Below are 15,623 nucleotides of genomic sequence, written 5' to 3'. Positions count from 1 at the left end.
AGCGTGCAGCGCTCTCTCTCGTCGTCGCCGTCGCCGTCGTCGTGATGCACCTCGCTCTCGAGTCGTCGACACTCTTCGTCTCGAAACGTATATCCGCGGGAGAGAGGGAGTGCGGCCGAGAGGAGGAAATCAGCTGCGTTTATTAGCACTCAGCTGTACGATATAGCTCTCGGGCGCGCGAGTGTCACGAGAGACGAGAACGACACGAGAAAGAAAAGAGAGGAGGAGGAGGAGGAGGAGGAGGAGGAGGAGGAGGAGGAGGAGGAGACGAAAGCGAAATGAAGTTCGTCTCGAGGAGAACCGTCACACGAGGAAGGTGCGCGGCAAGATGCACGGACGCGTGTCGTCGAGAAGTTGCAGGCGAGTTGCGGCGAGAGAGTGCGCGTCCCTCCCGCGAGCCGCAAATACGGCCTGGACGAAAATACCTCACGTGCACCGAGAAATTGATGAGAATGAGGGAGGATGAGAGACGGCGCGGCTTGTTTTCTTTTTAAGAGACGGCGCGGCTTGTTTTCTTTTTTTTTTTTTGGAGCACGAGGAGAGAGACGATCGGTCTCGGAGAGGAGCGTCATCGGAGTGAACGAGTAAAAGTAAAGCGTGGCGGACCTGAGGAAAATCTAGAGCGATCGAACGGCCCGCTCCGCAACGAGAGTGGCGCCGAGGAGGCTTTAACTATTCGGGCATCGACGTATTCTCTCGCGGATTTCACTTCCAGCCAGCAGCGGCAGAAAGAAACGGCGGTCGTAGTGACGTAGTTCTGAGGTGGGCTCATTCCGACGAATTCGTCGTTAAAATTGATCGGAGAGACCATCCGTTTAAACGACCTTATGCAAAGATGAGTTAATCCGCGATATTGCTCTTGCTTTTCCTTTTTCCTTTTTATCGTTATTGAATGATCTTCACGAGCATTCTTATTCGAACATTTAATCTGCAAACGTCTCTTATTAGTATCACGCACCCAGAGAAAAATTATGTTTTAATTGATGAAATTATCTTTTTAACTTGATTTTTTTTTTAATTGAGGTGAAAATGTTTTTAAGGGAAATAAAAATTTAATTAATGACGTTACTAGCTTTTTTAAAATACATAAATTATTTGCTCAATTTACATAAATAATTTTTTAATTCAAAAAAAGTACTGACAGAAATGTAAGAACTAATTCAGTTGCTCTAGTTTCAAAAATATATTTCTTTTATAAAAAAAAAAAAAAATTTGTGTTGCATGTCCAAATTATTTCTTTAATTCTAATAAAAAGAACAACCAAAAATTTTCTTCAAATCAAAGAAACTTTTCTTTACTCGTACGCACAAATTTCTTTGATTCAAATACATTTTTTTTTGAACTCGAAGAAACTTTTCTCTGGGTACATGAAAAAGAAGATGATATCATTATCATGAAAGTTAATCCACAAAATTTGAAAACAAAATTGTAAATGATACATATGGCTGGTTTGACGGTATGAACTTTTTAATTAAATTAAATAGTACTATTTTTATGATGAAAGAAAAAGAAAGAGAGAGAGAGAGAGACTCATTTCTGCATAGTACAATTCAAGCTAAAGAGAAGTAAAACTTTTACTTAATATTGGCACAGTTCTTTTGTAAGGAACATTTTTTTTTTTCTTTATGCTTTTTATAGATCCGTCTTACTCCGCGTGTGTAGTATGTGTATAGACTTTCTGTTTGTTATTTGAGTTTCTTGACTGACAATGATTTAATAATAGATTCTAAGCACAGCGCGCACTTTGGCGTGAAATTTTCTTCCATACCCAGTATCCGCTTGCCCTTGGCGGCTCTCTCACCCTACCCTACTACTTTAATTAGTCGAATTCGCGGCAAAGGGGCTTGAAACAACCATTGTCCCATCGTACATTGACGTAAAGTGCAAGTGGTGACGGTGCGACACGCGCTTTGTGATCAAATCCCGACTGGCTCAATGTACCTCATCGTTCCGAGGCTTTGATTAGAATCAGTTTCTGTTTCAAACTAATTCGATTAGCACTGACATTTCGGACGGATTCGTTAGAATGATTTTCAACGTCGAATACGGGTCTATTATACTTCTAGAACGTGTGGGTTGTTACGTGCGCGGTTATAATGCGGATGAAGTGCATAATTACACTCCGAAAAATTACTCACCGGAAGTAAATATTCGATGATCATGTCGGATCTTGTAACTGATCTGTTATAATCGGTATAATCATATAAAAGGAATTGAAAATTGAAGTTGTCATAATTATCGATGTTTGTTCAAATAAAACTTCATCCGCTGTATTGTTCGGTTATAGAGTATACAATTAAACATGTATAATTAAAAGATTTTTTTAGGCGGCTACGGCGCGTCTACATTTAATCTGCAAACTTTCATTTCATCTCTCGTTAAATCATCAGCGTTCTCATCTCTCGAACATTCATTTTCGCGCGTGCTAAATCTGAAATATCGCAGCTTCCTGCCTTCGGAGTGCAACGCCTCGTAGATCATTCCTCACTTTTCTTACATTTCATTATGCTGCGATTCTAACGCCTGTACGACGACGATAATAGCGTTTCCGCGATCGACTTGCCTTGACAGAGACAGACCGCGTGACGTATCGCTCGCGGCTCGAGAACGAGAATACCGAAGACGACGACGACGACGACGACGACGACGCTACGTTACGTTCTCGTTCCACGGTTTGGCCCTCGCGCCGCGCAGTCTGTCTTCGTCAGAGAGCTGTATTTGATGTGCGCGAGTCCGCGTGTTGTCACGTTGCACGGACCTCAGAGTCGTCGGATTTTCTCAGGGAGAATCTCAATAACCCTTGCGATTGTCGTCGTACTCCGAATACAGCGAACGCTGATGCCTCACGTTCACGGCGATATCGCGAATATACGGATTATTGCGATAATTCTCATCTCGGACTCGCGTTATCGTTCACTCCTGTCCGTGAAACTTGACACGACACTAACGTTTGCATCATCCGAAACGTGCTATTAAAAAATCAGACGTGATGACGAGGAACTGTTATTTCGGTCATCATTTATCCTTAAAGCTCGTCGAGAATGAAAGAGATACAAATATAAATAATATATTAACGCAATTGAAATAAATAAATTTACGCAAGAACAATAATAATACGTTAGTAACACGGGTGCGGTTCTCATGGCAGTACGTCCCTGCGCTCTAAGCAGCATAGACATTTGACGTTTCACGAAGGTCGCGTGTTTCAGCTCTCCTTCTCCCTCTTTCTCCTTCCCTCTTTCTCACTTTGTCTCAATACACATGTTGTCTCTTTGTCTGCGTCTCGCCCCCATCTTTTTCCACTTCCTTCTCCGTCTACCTCCCGCGCGGCGTTTACGCACACGTACGTACGTACGTACGTACCTTCCGACATTTAACGATCGTTACGCGTTCAATTGTTCACCGCCGCCGAGAGGAGGCCACGCGCGACTTTCCGACGAGCCGAACCACTCGTTCCGCGACGATATTTTCTGCGGCGCGTTATCGGCGTACGTGACATTGAGAATCGCCCGAGAGAGGAGAGAGAGAATTGCAACGTAACGCAACGCGGCGTTAGCCGCCGCCGCCGCCGCCGCTGCTATCGTAGATACCGCGACGTCGCGATGCGCCGCGCCGCACCGCGCCGCGGCGTCGATCAGCTGGCGTCGCTCCGTCTCTCTCCCTCCGCATGACGCCGGCAACGTGCACCGCTCTTCCCTTGTGCTCCATCGTACGCGTACATACAACCGAATGCTAATGGGGTGTGCAGACGCGCGTTAGACATTTGTTTGACGCGTGGATTGTGTGTAGAATGTCTGGAAAACCCGTCGAAAGACCTGTACCTGAGAAGCAGACGAATGTAAGTTAAAAATTTCATGTTCTCAGAATAAATCTGCGAAGAGCCGTCATCGCGAATGCGTATTTCATGAATTAAATAAGATGAATTAATTGAATAAACTTGCATAGATTGGATAAGCTCAGTCAGGTTAAAATATTTGTACGCAGAATAACGTACATACTTATTTGTACTCTCGAGAAGTTTTTATCTTATAAAATACAAATTATTTATCTGAGAGTTTTATTAAAGTGATCCTATTGTGTTAATACATTCATTGTCGGATAATCGTACTTAGAAGCTATGAATTTACCTATTGTTTTCCTGATTATAACACACGAGTATGTGTCAAAGACAATAGAACTGTATTCTGCTTCTCAGGCACCGAAATGTTTTAGCGATAGATTCTTTGAAAATTTAAAATCGATTATTTCTAATCTGTACATAACTTTTCTACAGATATTGATCTGCCAAGTATTTTCTGTACACATTATTCTTCTTATTTTTCATTTCTTTGCTTTCGATATAAAACTGACCTATTTAGCAAGCAGATGATAATCAAAAATATCATCAAAAAGATAATTTTCTCTCTTGATTTTACTGATTGCGAATGATTGTAAAGATTATTTTCATGTTTAATTTTATATGTGTATATATATATATATATATATATATATATATATATATGCATTTAATTAATTAAATAATATACATAACTTATTGTGTTTAAATTTTTATACTTGTTCTCGCAATGCAATATCGCTTTTTATCGTTGCATATATTTGCATCGTTTATGTATTTCTTGTGAGTTATGATTATTATGCGAGGCTATTTTAATTTAAATAATAAATATCACTTTCTCCTCTCTGTATTCTCCTTCCTCTCTTTCGAACCCATCGCGAACCACAAAATGAAAAAAATCGCCCAACTCACGCACCATAGCAATATAAAAACAGCGTCATCTGGCTGTGGCGAAAGAGAGAGAAAGAGAGACCGCGATATTTTGTACATTTTCTGCACTGATTAACTCATTCTCGCGGCCGCGGGGTCATTAACACTGATAAATCAAAAGAAAGCGACGCGTCCAAGACTCCTATTCCATCAAAGCATCGATCGATACATTTTTTACAAAGTCATGGTAAAATAGGTACACGCAGGATACACATCGTATAAAAGAAGCGTCCCGAGAGACAGACTTGCGAGCGTTTAGTAATTAACTCGATCAATACTTTGCGATAAATGAAAAACTAAAGTGCCGTGACAATTATTTTAATATAAATATATCCTATACATGACACATATTTGTTCAATCATAAACTATATTTTTCAGTCCGCGAAGCTTAGCCTTTCAAATTATACATATTTCAAATTTTTTTATTTTTATTTTTTTAATTTAATATTTCACATATATTGTTTTTTTATTTTATTTTATTTTATTTTTTTTTTTTATTGCGAGCAGCATGCATATCGCCGCGGTATGACGCAGCTTTTGAGAGAAGAAAGGATTAGTATTGATAGAGGATGAATAACAGTATTGATATCCCGTTAAGTTTGAGTTAAGCATCGGTAGTCGGCGTTCGTCTAATTTTCACACACTCGAGGGAAAAGCTACACGCGGCAAAATATGTGCGTGTATCTCCACGCACCGACGTATGTCGACACGGGTTATCGATTCGTAATCATAATCGCGACAGATAAGAGCTACCGCGAAAGAGCCTGCCTTTTCGAGGTGTTACGTTGTTGAGCGATAGACACTTGTTTGCGGATGTCTTCGTGAGAAAAAGTGGATGACATTTCCTTTATCGATGCATTTCTCTCGCTCGAAAGATTCGGAGCAAGAATGAACTAGATCACAGCTTATAACGCATATTAATCCTTCAGTTCTTTTATTCAAATACATATAATTCTTTGCATATAATGTCCGCATTCAAGATTTATAATTTTTGAAAGTTTACATTGAATTTTTTTTTTTTAATAGATGTAGAATCTATCTCGAAACGTTACGCGCGCGAAAAAAGATGCTTATTTGAGATTATTTCTCAGAAACATGATTACCGTTACTGAGCAAAGAATTAAAATGGATTTTGCATACGCTAAAAGCTTTGAATTGTTTATTTATTTATATACAACAAAAAGTAAACGATTGCCAATGGTGACGTCACGCCACCCTCGTGCTACGCCGCCCGCGAGGACAAAACTCCTGGCGCTTCTATACGTATGGCAAAAAAATAAAAATTGCGTAACAGCTATCTATCTCGTTGTCATCGGGCCGGACGACTTAAATCGGTTTCCACTGGTTCACGATCTTTTGATTGGCGGCATTCTACAGAGTGATTTTCAATGGGCACCGCCGATAGGCGGTTTTGCCTGCAATCCCGGCGTATACGTATCCCCCCGGTACACATATACACGTATCGTGATCATTTTTAAAACGTGACGGAGACAGACGGGCGAGGCTCTCGAGCGACGAGATAGAGACGTAATGATTGCAATATTCCGGCAGTAATTGCTCCAGTCGGCCGCACCGTTGAAACATCATTCGCGCCCGCGAGTCGTAGATTTGTTTTTCCCCCCCGTTTCTATCTATCCGCGCGTGTCGCATCGTCCGCTGCCGCCATGCCGTGCGCCGCGTCGCGTCGGCCGAAATGTCATTCTCGCAGGGGATTCGTTTTCTCTCTTCCCTCCGCCTGTTCCTCCCCTCCCCCAATCTCTATCCGGTGGCGATCGCGTCTCTCCCGTTCTCCTCCCGCGTCCCGCGCTCTCTCCCCAGTACCATCCCCGCGATTGCGAACCGCGTGCTGTTCTCGATGCCATTCATCGCGGTTCGAAATCGATACGTGCCATTAAATGCTGGCAATGCATTTAAAACGAACGTTCGAGTCGCGAGCCGGGAATACGCACGCGATTAGATTCGCGAAACTGATCCTCGTTAATGCCACGTTATAATCCGCGAATCAACTTCCGGGCTCGGGCTATAAATGCGGAGATCGAAAATGGCATGAGTCAAGTATGCTGACATCTGAGATATTTATGGCATGACCGGTCTCTGGGCACACGACGTACGTCACCTTAACTTTATTCGTAACTTTAAGTAATTCTCTAGCTGGTGCGCTACAGCACCGACAACGACGACGACAACGACGACGTCGACGCGGAGTATCGACACTTACGTGCCTGGCCTCGATATCGCGAGTCTTATAACGACGGCCGCCTTCGTAACTTCTGCGGAAAGTACGGATGATTATTTAACTATCCGTGCGTTCGCATTTCTCACGCGACATAAGTATCCTTAAATATCATCCGTCAATTTTAACGATTTTTAAAATACTTTGTCTCGTTACAACACTATAGTTCTTTTTACTTGTCAAGCGAGCGATCGTCGCCGCCGCCGCCGCCGCTCACGAGCGTGTCGCGCGCGTGAAAGGAAGCCCTCGGCAAAAAGCTCACCACGGGGTATTAGTCATTGGTAACCGACCGAAGCTTTTTCGCCGCGCGTCGTGCCGCGCGATTCCCGCAGTCGTGACCGTCGCCTCGGCTGATTTATGGCGAGCCATCGTTATTTTCGCCTAGGCTAGCCTAGCTAGACCAACCCGGCCGCGCGCTTCTTCTGAATGTCCCTTTCCGCCGGCGCTCTTTCTTTCGCCTTCCTAGGTTCTTTCTCCCGCGATCCTTCTCTCCTTTCGTCATCTTCTCTCTCTCTCTCTCTCTCTCTCTCTCTCTCTCTCTCTCTCTCTCTCTCCTCTTCGTTTCTTCTTCCCTCTCTCCGGAGTTGGACTTCCTACCTGTTCAGTTGGCGTTTAAACGTGGGTGGGAGAGAGGCCGGTCGTTACCACTGGTTAACGACGGCTAGGTGCTACTACCAGACATCTCTTATCCCCCGTCGGAACCTCGTAACCGAGTGAAGTTGCGCGAAAAATACCTGACCAAACCGGAATGCCTCCGCGTCGCCGGAAGTCCGGCCGTTACGCGTCAATTTCGCCGAGTAATTGACTCGAACATCGGGATAATATTATTATCCTTGACCGATCGTACAGCTGCCGATCATTCGCTGCAGCCTCAAATCCATTGACTCTTTCCTCGACAGATCGCGAGACGCGAGTTCACGAATCTCTTTGTTCACCGAGTACTCTCAAACACGCGGATCTTCGCATTGTAGTTTTTCTTTTTTTTTTAATTTGTGTTGATCTTTAAATTCACCGATTGATTCTCAACTGAATGGATCTGCAACTTCACAGGTACAAATCTCTATACCTACACAGATTCTGAAAACTCAAAGATCTACAAAGAATCTACTGGCTATACACGAGTTTCTCACTTCAACAGACCTTTGAAAAGCCATGAACTAAAATCCACGAGAGAGATTTTCAAATTTCCAAATTTGTTTCTAAAATCGATATCCCGCGCATTCGTCGCGTTATAAATATTTCAGATAAACAAAACTTTCAGCTCGCTGTCAACCGGTGCGGGTCGAACCGCGGCATAATAGCAATATAATTCTCTCTTCATTATATTATATTGCCTATGTTGAGCGATTCGATTATTCCTCGCCATTAATTTAACAAAATTTGCGTTACACCGCGGAGAAACAAAGCGTAAATTATTACCGCGATCAAAATTACCGCGCCGTCATTGCGGTCTGGCTCGTTACGAGCGAGCGATTTGCTCATTCTAAAATTCATCATTTAATTATAATGCGTTACAACCGCTGTCACTCCAACGATAATCCCGGCTCGCCGCATCGACTCCTGGATTTCGCGTCGATTGCGCCGATTCGTATCGATCCCCGTCAACCGACTCATGAATTTCGAGACACGGTGGTATACACGGGGTGTCCCAGACAACTATTGAACGTCCTTTCAATCACAAATTTTATAGAAAATTTAAGTTACATTTCCCATAACGAAAACTTTGCTATAACAAAATTCATTTGTCGCGGGTTTTCGTCTTCAATGGAAAATTTGACAATTCTAAAATTAAATTAAATTTCTCTCCAAGTATAATCTATTAAATCTATTTAAAATTAATTGAAGAAGGATTATTTATTCATGCTTTCTCGAGCCCATTCTATTAAAAGCCTCTAACTTTCAATTTTGAATAATTTGCGCCGACTCTATCAACGTTCTCTTACTCTTTTAACGAAATCGATATCTTCTTTCAATCCATTATATCATCCTGTATATCAAAAGAAATATCGCGTGATTGAAAAGATTCGGTGGTTACGAGGTACCCCGTACATCTCGCCATTATTCCCACATCTCTTCGCCTCGTTTTCCCTCTCAAATGGATACATCGATGTTCTTTTTCTCAGACGGCAGTCGATAAACTGTTTGGAATGTCGTCGAAGTTGTAACGAAGCGCCATAAAGTTACGACACTTACGACTACGTCTCCGACGCGAAACTCCTACGAACTTTCAAATACCTCTGTCCAGGTAAAAGTTTAAGGAGCTTTCGCAGTGTGTGCGCTCGCTCGCAAGCGTTTCCTGCGGCGACAAAAAACGCGAATAATTCTATGCATATTTTCTCTTTAACGAATTGAGATTTGAAAGAAGATGCTTCAGGAAAGATAAGTTTGTGTACATATTTCTGTAAAATATTTTCTGTAAAAATTTGTTCAAAACGATTATAAATAAGCGATCAGATACTTCAATTAAAATTAAATAACTTATATTTTAATAAAAATTTAATTATCCTGGATTTTGATACATTGGATTTATTTTGTTATACGGCTTATAATTTATAATATTGATTTATATTAATTCCTTAGAGTTTTATTCAATTTTTGTTTCTTCTGTTAAATTTTATTAACTATATTTTTTTATTTTGGTATAGAATTATCGATTATCTTCTCTTTGTGATTGATTATCTGCCTGTATTATATAAATTCCATGATTTGATAGATAATATTGAACAGATAAAAGATAATAAATTGGATAAATTATTATTTGAGAATAAACATTCTCCCTGCGATACAACCATTAATCATTCTACCGAAAAATGTTTTGAAAGAAGGGTATAACTTTTAAAGATGATTTTATGATTGTCCGGGAATCATTATTTACATTATACATTTATTTTTCATCGCAGGAACAAAAAATCATTGTTACAATAACGCTACATTCAAAGAAAAATTGCTACAATAGTTTATAGAATTTGTAATTACATCATTATGAAAGCACTGTTAGTTATGTTTTAGTAATTTAGAAATTAATTTAAAATTATATCAAATATCAAATGTTATTACAATATGCGTGCATGTGTACATATAAATATACAAATATGTGTACACAGTGCGTCACGCAATTCTAACATTTGTTCTCTTGAAGAAAGAAAGAAATGGATAAAAGTTGAATGACATAATAATATCTATTTTTACTGTTAACTCATTTTTATCATGAGCACAACGATGCATCGGAAAAATGCAACTGCACTATTTTTCTTAATAGAAACACATATTCTTTTGCATAAATAAATTCTACTTTGAAAATATTAAGATACTCGAAGAAAAGATATTTCAAGATATTCCGCACTTTATTCTAGCATTTTGACATGAAATATAAAATGTGTTGTGAAATATTTCTTTTTCGAGCACTTTACTCTGATATTTTTATATACAAACATCACACGCAGAATGTTCAGCAGAATTTATTATATCTATGCAAAAAAATGTATGATTCACTTAAAGAAAAAAAAGATGCAGCTGAACTTTTACACTACATTGTTGCACTTATGAAAAAAAAAACGAGCTAATAGTAAGATAGATATTATTGTATCATTCAACTTTGGCCTGTGTTATTTATTTTTATCTTCAACGGAACGAATGCTAGAATTTATCCTAATTGCGATACACCCTGTATGCATATTTGCATATTTATACGTTTGCATGCACGCATATCGTAACAGATATTTGATATTTGATCCAGCTTTAAATTAATTTTTAAATTATTGAAGCATAACTAACGATGATTATATAACGATAAATAAGTATATTATAAACTTTATTCGAATGTAGAACAATTTTTCCTTCAGTGTAGTATCGTATTATGATGATAATTTTCTGTTTCTACGAAGAAATATATATTAAAAAGTTGTAGAAATATAACGATCTCTGAACAGTCTCGAAACGCTTCTTAAGGAGGTATTCATCAAAGCTCAGAACAGAAATTATTTTTATGTGAATTTAAAAAAAATGCAGACGATTTATTTTAAATGTTATACGCATAATGATACATATTTGATATATAATTAGAGATTTTTACAAGTAATAATAATGAAAATTATAGGTATACATATTTGTTTGTACGCGTACAATTGTCTTATAGCTCCCATCAAATCTAGACACTCAATGATTTAAGAGAGAAAGGGAAACAAAAATATAAATGATAAAAATATGAATCTACTGATATTTGATTATCATTGGAACTAGTGGAATTAAAATATAATAATAAGAATACCTAAACTCTGCTTAAAATAAATCGTTTACATAATTTCCAAAAAAATTTTTCATAAAAATTGCGTTTTTCTAAATCCTTGAAACAATAATGCCCTTTAAAAATTATACTTTCCTTTGATATGCCATATGCGTTTTTTTGTTTTATACGTATTTTTTGTTAACGCAGAGAGAAAGGACAAAAAAATATATTCCACGTAATTTTTCGAATTAGCAAGACATTTTCCGAATGCTCGTTCTATTTGTAGTAAAGAACGAATGTGACCTTAATTACATGCCGTTTCGTAATTTAACGATTAGCAATTACTTTGTTCGAGATTACTGCCACCCACACTCGCTGGACGAGGGTATGTTCTCCTGTTTAGCAGCCCTGTGTCTTCGTTATCTCCATAGCTTCGACCACGATATATCGTCATTAGCCGTCACGCACCGTCTCGCGATACGCACACGCCCGCTAATTAACGCAGGCCTTACATTTCTTCCAAATAAATTTACCCGCAGCTTCTAATTAACACGAACGTTCGGCTGAAACGAAATCTCTCTCTCTCTCTCTCTCTCTCTCTGAAGCAAACTACCCCATCCCGAAATTTACTATCCCCCTCGGTAGCTCTAAATTATACTGGAATGTGACAATTCTTGCGGAACAGTCCCCGTTGTTCTACGGTCGTTCGATATAAGTACACTTAAGTGCGCGTAAAAGCCGACCCGAGGAAACAGGATGTTGGGAAATACGGTATTGGATCCGGTATAATGATCGCGGTGCCTCCCACGTAGTCGCTTTATTTTATAATAATCGATTATAAATAACAAGGTGTCATTTCCGTAATGTCAACATTTCTTTAATATCGCTCAAAATGCTAGGGATATAAATACGCGTTGGTACATTACGCTACGAAAAAAAGTTGCTATATTAAAGTATGGCTTTGTAAAACCATTCTCAAGTTTTCCTACACGCACTAAGTTATCGATTTGTGCAGTTCCGTTTTGAACAAAGGACATTGCCGCGTTCGTGAAATGCGCCAATCACTTTGCGTATAGATTTTCTTTTTTTTACAAGGCACGTTTTATTGTGTATCGACGAGTGACAGCTCTGATTGCGCTTCAAATGACATTGCTATAGATAGAAAATTGCCTTATCAAGCTATTTAATATGGCGTGCATAATATATAATCGTAACTGTTTTCCTTCGGCATAAATTCGCGAAAAGATTGTCGGTATTTCCCAAGACTACTCTCGGGTAGCAGTTAATCGCGATAACCCGTATTTACTTCCTAATAATTGAGTTGCACGAGTTAATTACTTTTATTTTGAAAAATCGATATTCTCCTACAGGAGTGTGAAGAGGAGAAAATTATTGCATTAAAGTTATTCTCAGCTTATTTCTGTAAATAGAACAATTTGTTTGTAAAATAACGCTTAAAAAAAAAAGCTTGTAAAATGTACCGAGGAGGCAAAAAAACCGCTATAAATATACGCTATAAATATATACGCTAAATAAATATACGGTACTTTAGTTTCCGTTAACGGAAAAAAACGGAAAACGCACGAAGTTTTAAGCAGCGCGCGTTGCATCATTTATATATTTGTCGGAAGAAATTTGCAACAGATTTTACGTTACGTATAAACAGAAGTTTAAGTCGCTTCCTGGTTAGGTGCCACCGATACTAAAATACGCTATAACCGTGCAACCTGCAAAAACGCACGCGTCGTTGCATATCGCCGAGAGAAGCACCGTCGGTATTGTACTCCCGTAATGACTTCGCAGAAAAAAAAAAAAGAAAATAAGAAAAAATAAGAAAAATAATTCTCTCACGCTTCCCAGCGTGTTGCACTCGTCGTTCGTGCATTCGTGCTGTTTGCGGAAAATCTGCGCGTGTCGATCGTGACGCGCATCTGCGAGTCGCGCGTGCGTGCGGCCGCAGCGATACGGAACGCGTGATTTCGTAAGACGCACTTGACGCAAACCAGGGACGGACTTAAAATATTTTTAACTTTGCGCTGAACCACGATTATACGTTTCCGATGGCGATCCGTGTGAATTTGATCGTAATCTCGTTTCATTTCACGAGACGTTACTTGTATTCTCTGGGAGAAATTGACGCGTACAATGCTCTGCGTTTATTGTTTCGCAATTAACTAAATCGTCAAAGAGATACGATCGTATATACTTTTAGAGATTTTCCCTTGGACCTGTCGATGATATAAATTATACCGAAATTTACATATTTTTCCAATATTCTATAAAGTCATTAAATTTTAATGTTTAATGCATAAAAGCATAAAAGTTTAATTATCTCAAAATTAATGACTTATGTTGCTTTTATTCATAATTACGACTACATATAAGGTATATGTTTTTATCAAAGATAAAAAAAAATTTTTTTTTTTGTAAAAATTAAACTAATCTTTCCTCTATCTCAAATTTAGTTTGACGTTCTACTTTTCCAAATTTTTCAATTTTACCACTGAATATTCCGCGAACTATAATTCTAAAAGCACTAGATTTTATACCAGTTTTATAGACGTAGAAAGAATCCATTTGAGATTACGTGAGAAATAAAATTTTTTTTTACAAATGTTCACTATCGAAACGTATATCGCTAAAACCTCATAATCAACTCGCGAAAGTATCTGGTATCTAGATATCTCGTGTTATGGGAGCATTTTTATCTTTACGTGTAGAACACGGTCGGACGCATCGAATACGCGTATTACCGAACACATACAATTATAACAGTCTATTACGAAACTTTGCGAAACATGTCAGACGATAGAAGAAAATTTGCAAAGCGAGCCGCATTCGTGTCTCCCACTCGGAGGGTTAAGCCGACCGATATCTCGGCGTTCGCCAAGCGTTATCCGTCCCACGCTCTCGCGCACACACGTACCCGCGAACACGCGTATCAATTAACACGCGCCACGACGAATCGTGCGTACGACGTGCGCAATCGCGGACAGCGGTCGGCTATGTATACGCACGTATGAACACGCGCGCGCGTCACCCACGCGCTTGCACACGCGCGCGCGTTAACGCATGGCCGCGAATTTTTGCCGCACCGCCGCCGGTAGCATCGGCTAATTTTACCACGCGGATCGCGCATGCAAGAGGAACGCTGTAATCTTGCAATTTATGCAGCGAAAATGGACCGCCTATCGGCTCGATCGATTTCTCCTATCGCGATCTTGCAGTTTCTTGCGGACTCTTTCGCGGACATTCTGCATAAAAATGAGAAAATAGACTATTTCGAATTTTCTAAATTTGATTAAAGCTATTATCTTAGAATTACAATAGAGTAATTGAGAATGCGAAGGAAATAGTAGAAAGTATATAATTTTCGTTCCCTTTTAATGCACAGAACTGAAATACATTTTTTCACATAAAGAATAGTAATAATTATGGATAATAATTGTATTAATTAACACGTTGAAAAGTCTCAGGATTTTTATACGAAAATCTAATTTAAACTTGGCATTTTAAAATGGCATTTTGATTTGTAAACAAGAAATTGTGAAATGACGCAGCCAACAAAGAGATATATCTTATTCGATATCTTGCCAAGTTTAAGATTGAGAAAAATTATTTATGTCATAGTCTGACAATCATAGATGAATTGTCATTTCTATTAATAATTTTATACTCATTATTCCTATTATTTATTTTATAATTTCTTTTTTATTCATATTAGGCCTGATTAAATTTGAATGGTATTATAAAAATCATTGATGTCATCCGATAAATCATCATAGTAATTAAAAGTATAATTATTTTATCATATATAAATATCACATTATTTTCTAATTGTGTAAAATATATTAAACAGGTTTATATATTCTATTTTTATACACGTTAAAAAAAATACTATCAGACTATCTTATCTGTTCGTTGGATCAGAATGTAAAATTTAATTTTATGCAATGTCGAGACAATGCGATAAGACCCGTATTATTCTACTGTCAGTCGGTATTTCAAAGACAAATTTACATCGGACGCGAAGAAAAACGCGAACGATCATTCGCGATGCTCTCGCATCGTGAACTGCGCGTGCATATTGTTCGTAAACGGATTGACCCAAAGAAAACCTCTGAAATGACATAAATAAGAGCGGCGTGTGGGCCGTATCGACTTACGTAACAATATACGCGCTGCCGCGGTCACCGCGAACCTCTGCAGAAAAATCACGCAGGAAAATTAAGTACACGCGGCACACACATACAGAAAGGAAACAATCATGCTTGCGGCACAATCGTTAAAAATCTGGAAATCGCCTGGGAACCGGGAGAAAGTCGGGAAAGTTTTAAGTCTGTCCGTATAATAATTTCATAGGATGTCAGTCGCATGGTTATCAGTTAAATTTTTTCAC

General features: G+C 39.0%; 1 protein-coding gene across 1 annotated transcript in view; it reads left to right on the top strand.

The window, feature by feature from the left end:
• Positions 1-1,239: 1,239 nt before the first annotated feature.
• The window catches only part of LOC105196927 (zinc finger and BTB domain-containing protein 18), a 56,857-nt gene continuing 42,473 nt past the window's right edge, over positions 1,240-15,623 (top strand). Inside the window, 1 exon segment of the mRNA XM_039456264.1 lies at positions 1,240-3,838. The gene's annotated coding sequence lies outside the window, so the exon portion shown is untranslated.

This window comes from Solenopsis invicta, chromosome 12 (genome assembly GCF_016802725.1).
Source record: "Solenopsis invicta isolate M01_SB chromosome 12, UNIL_Sinv_3.0, whole genome shotgun sequence".
Lineage (NCBI taxonomy): Eukaryota > Metazoa > Arthropoda > Insecta > Hymenoptera > Formicidae > Solenopsis > Solenopsis invicta.
The sequence above is the reverse complement of the archived record's forward strand: the minus strand, read 5'-3'. Positions and strand labels throughout refer to the sequence as shown.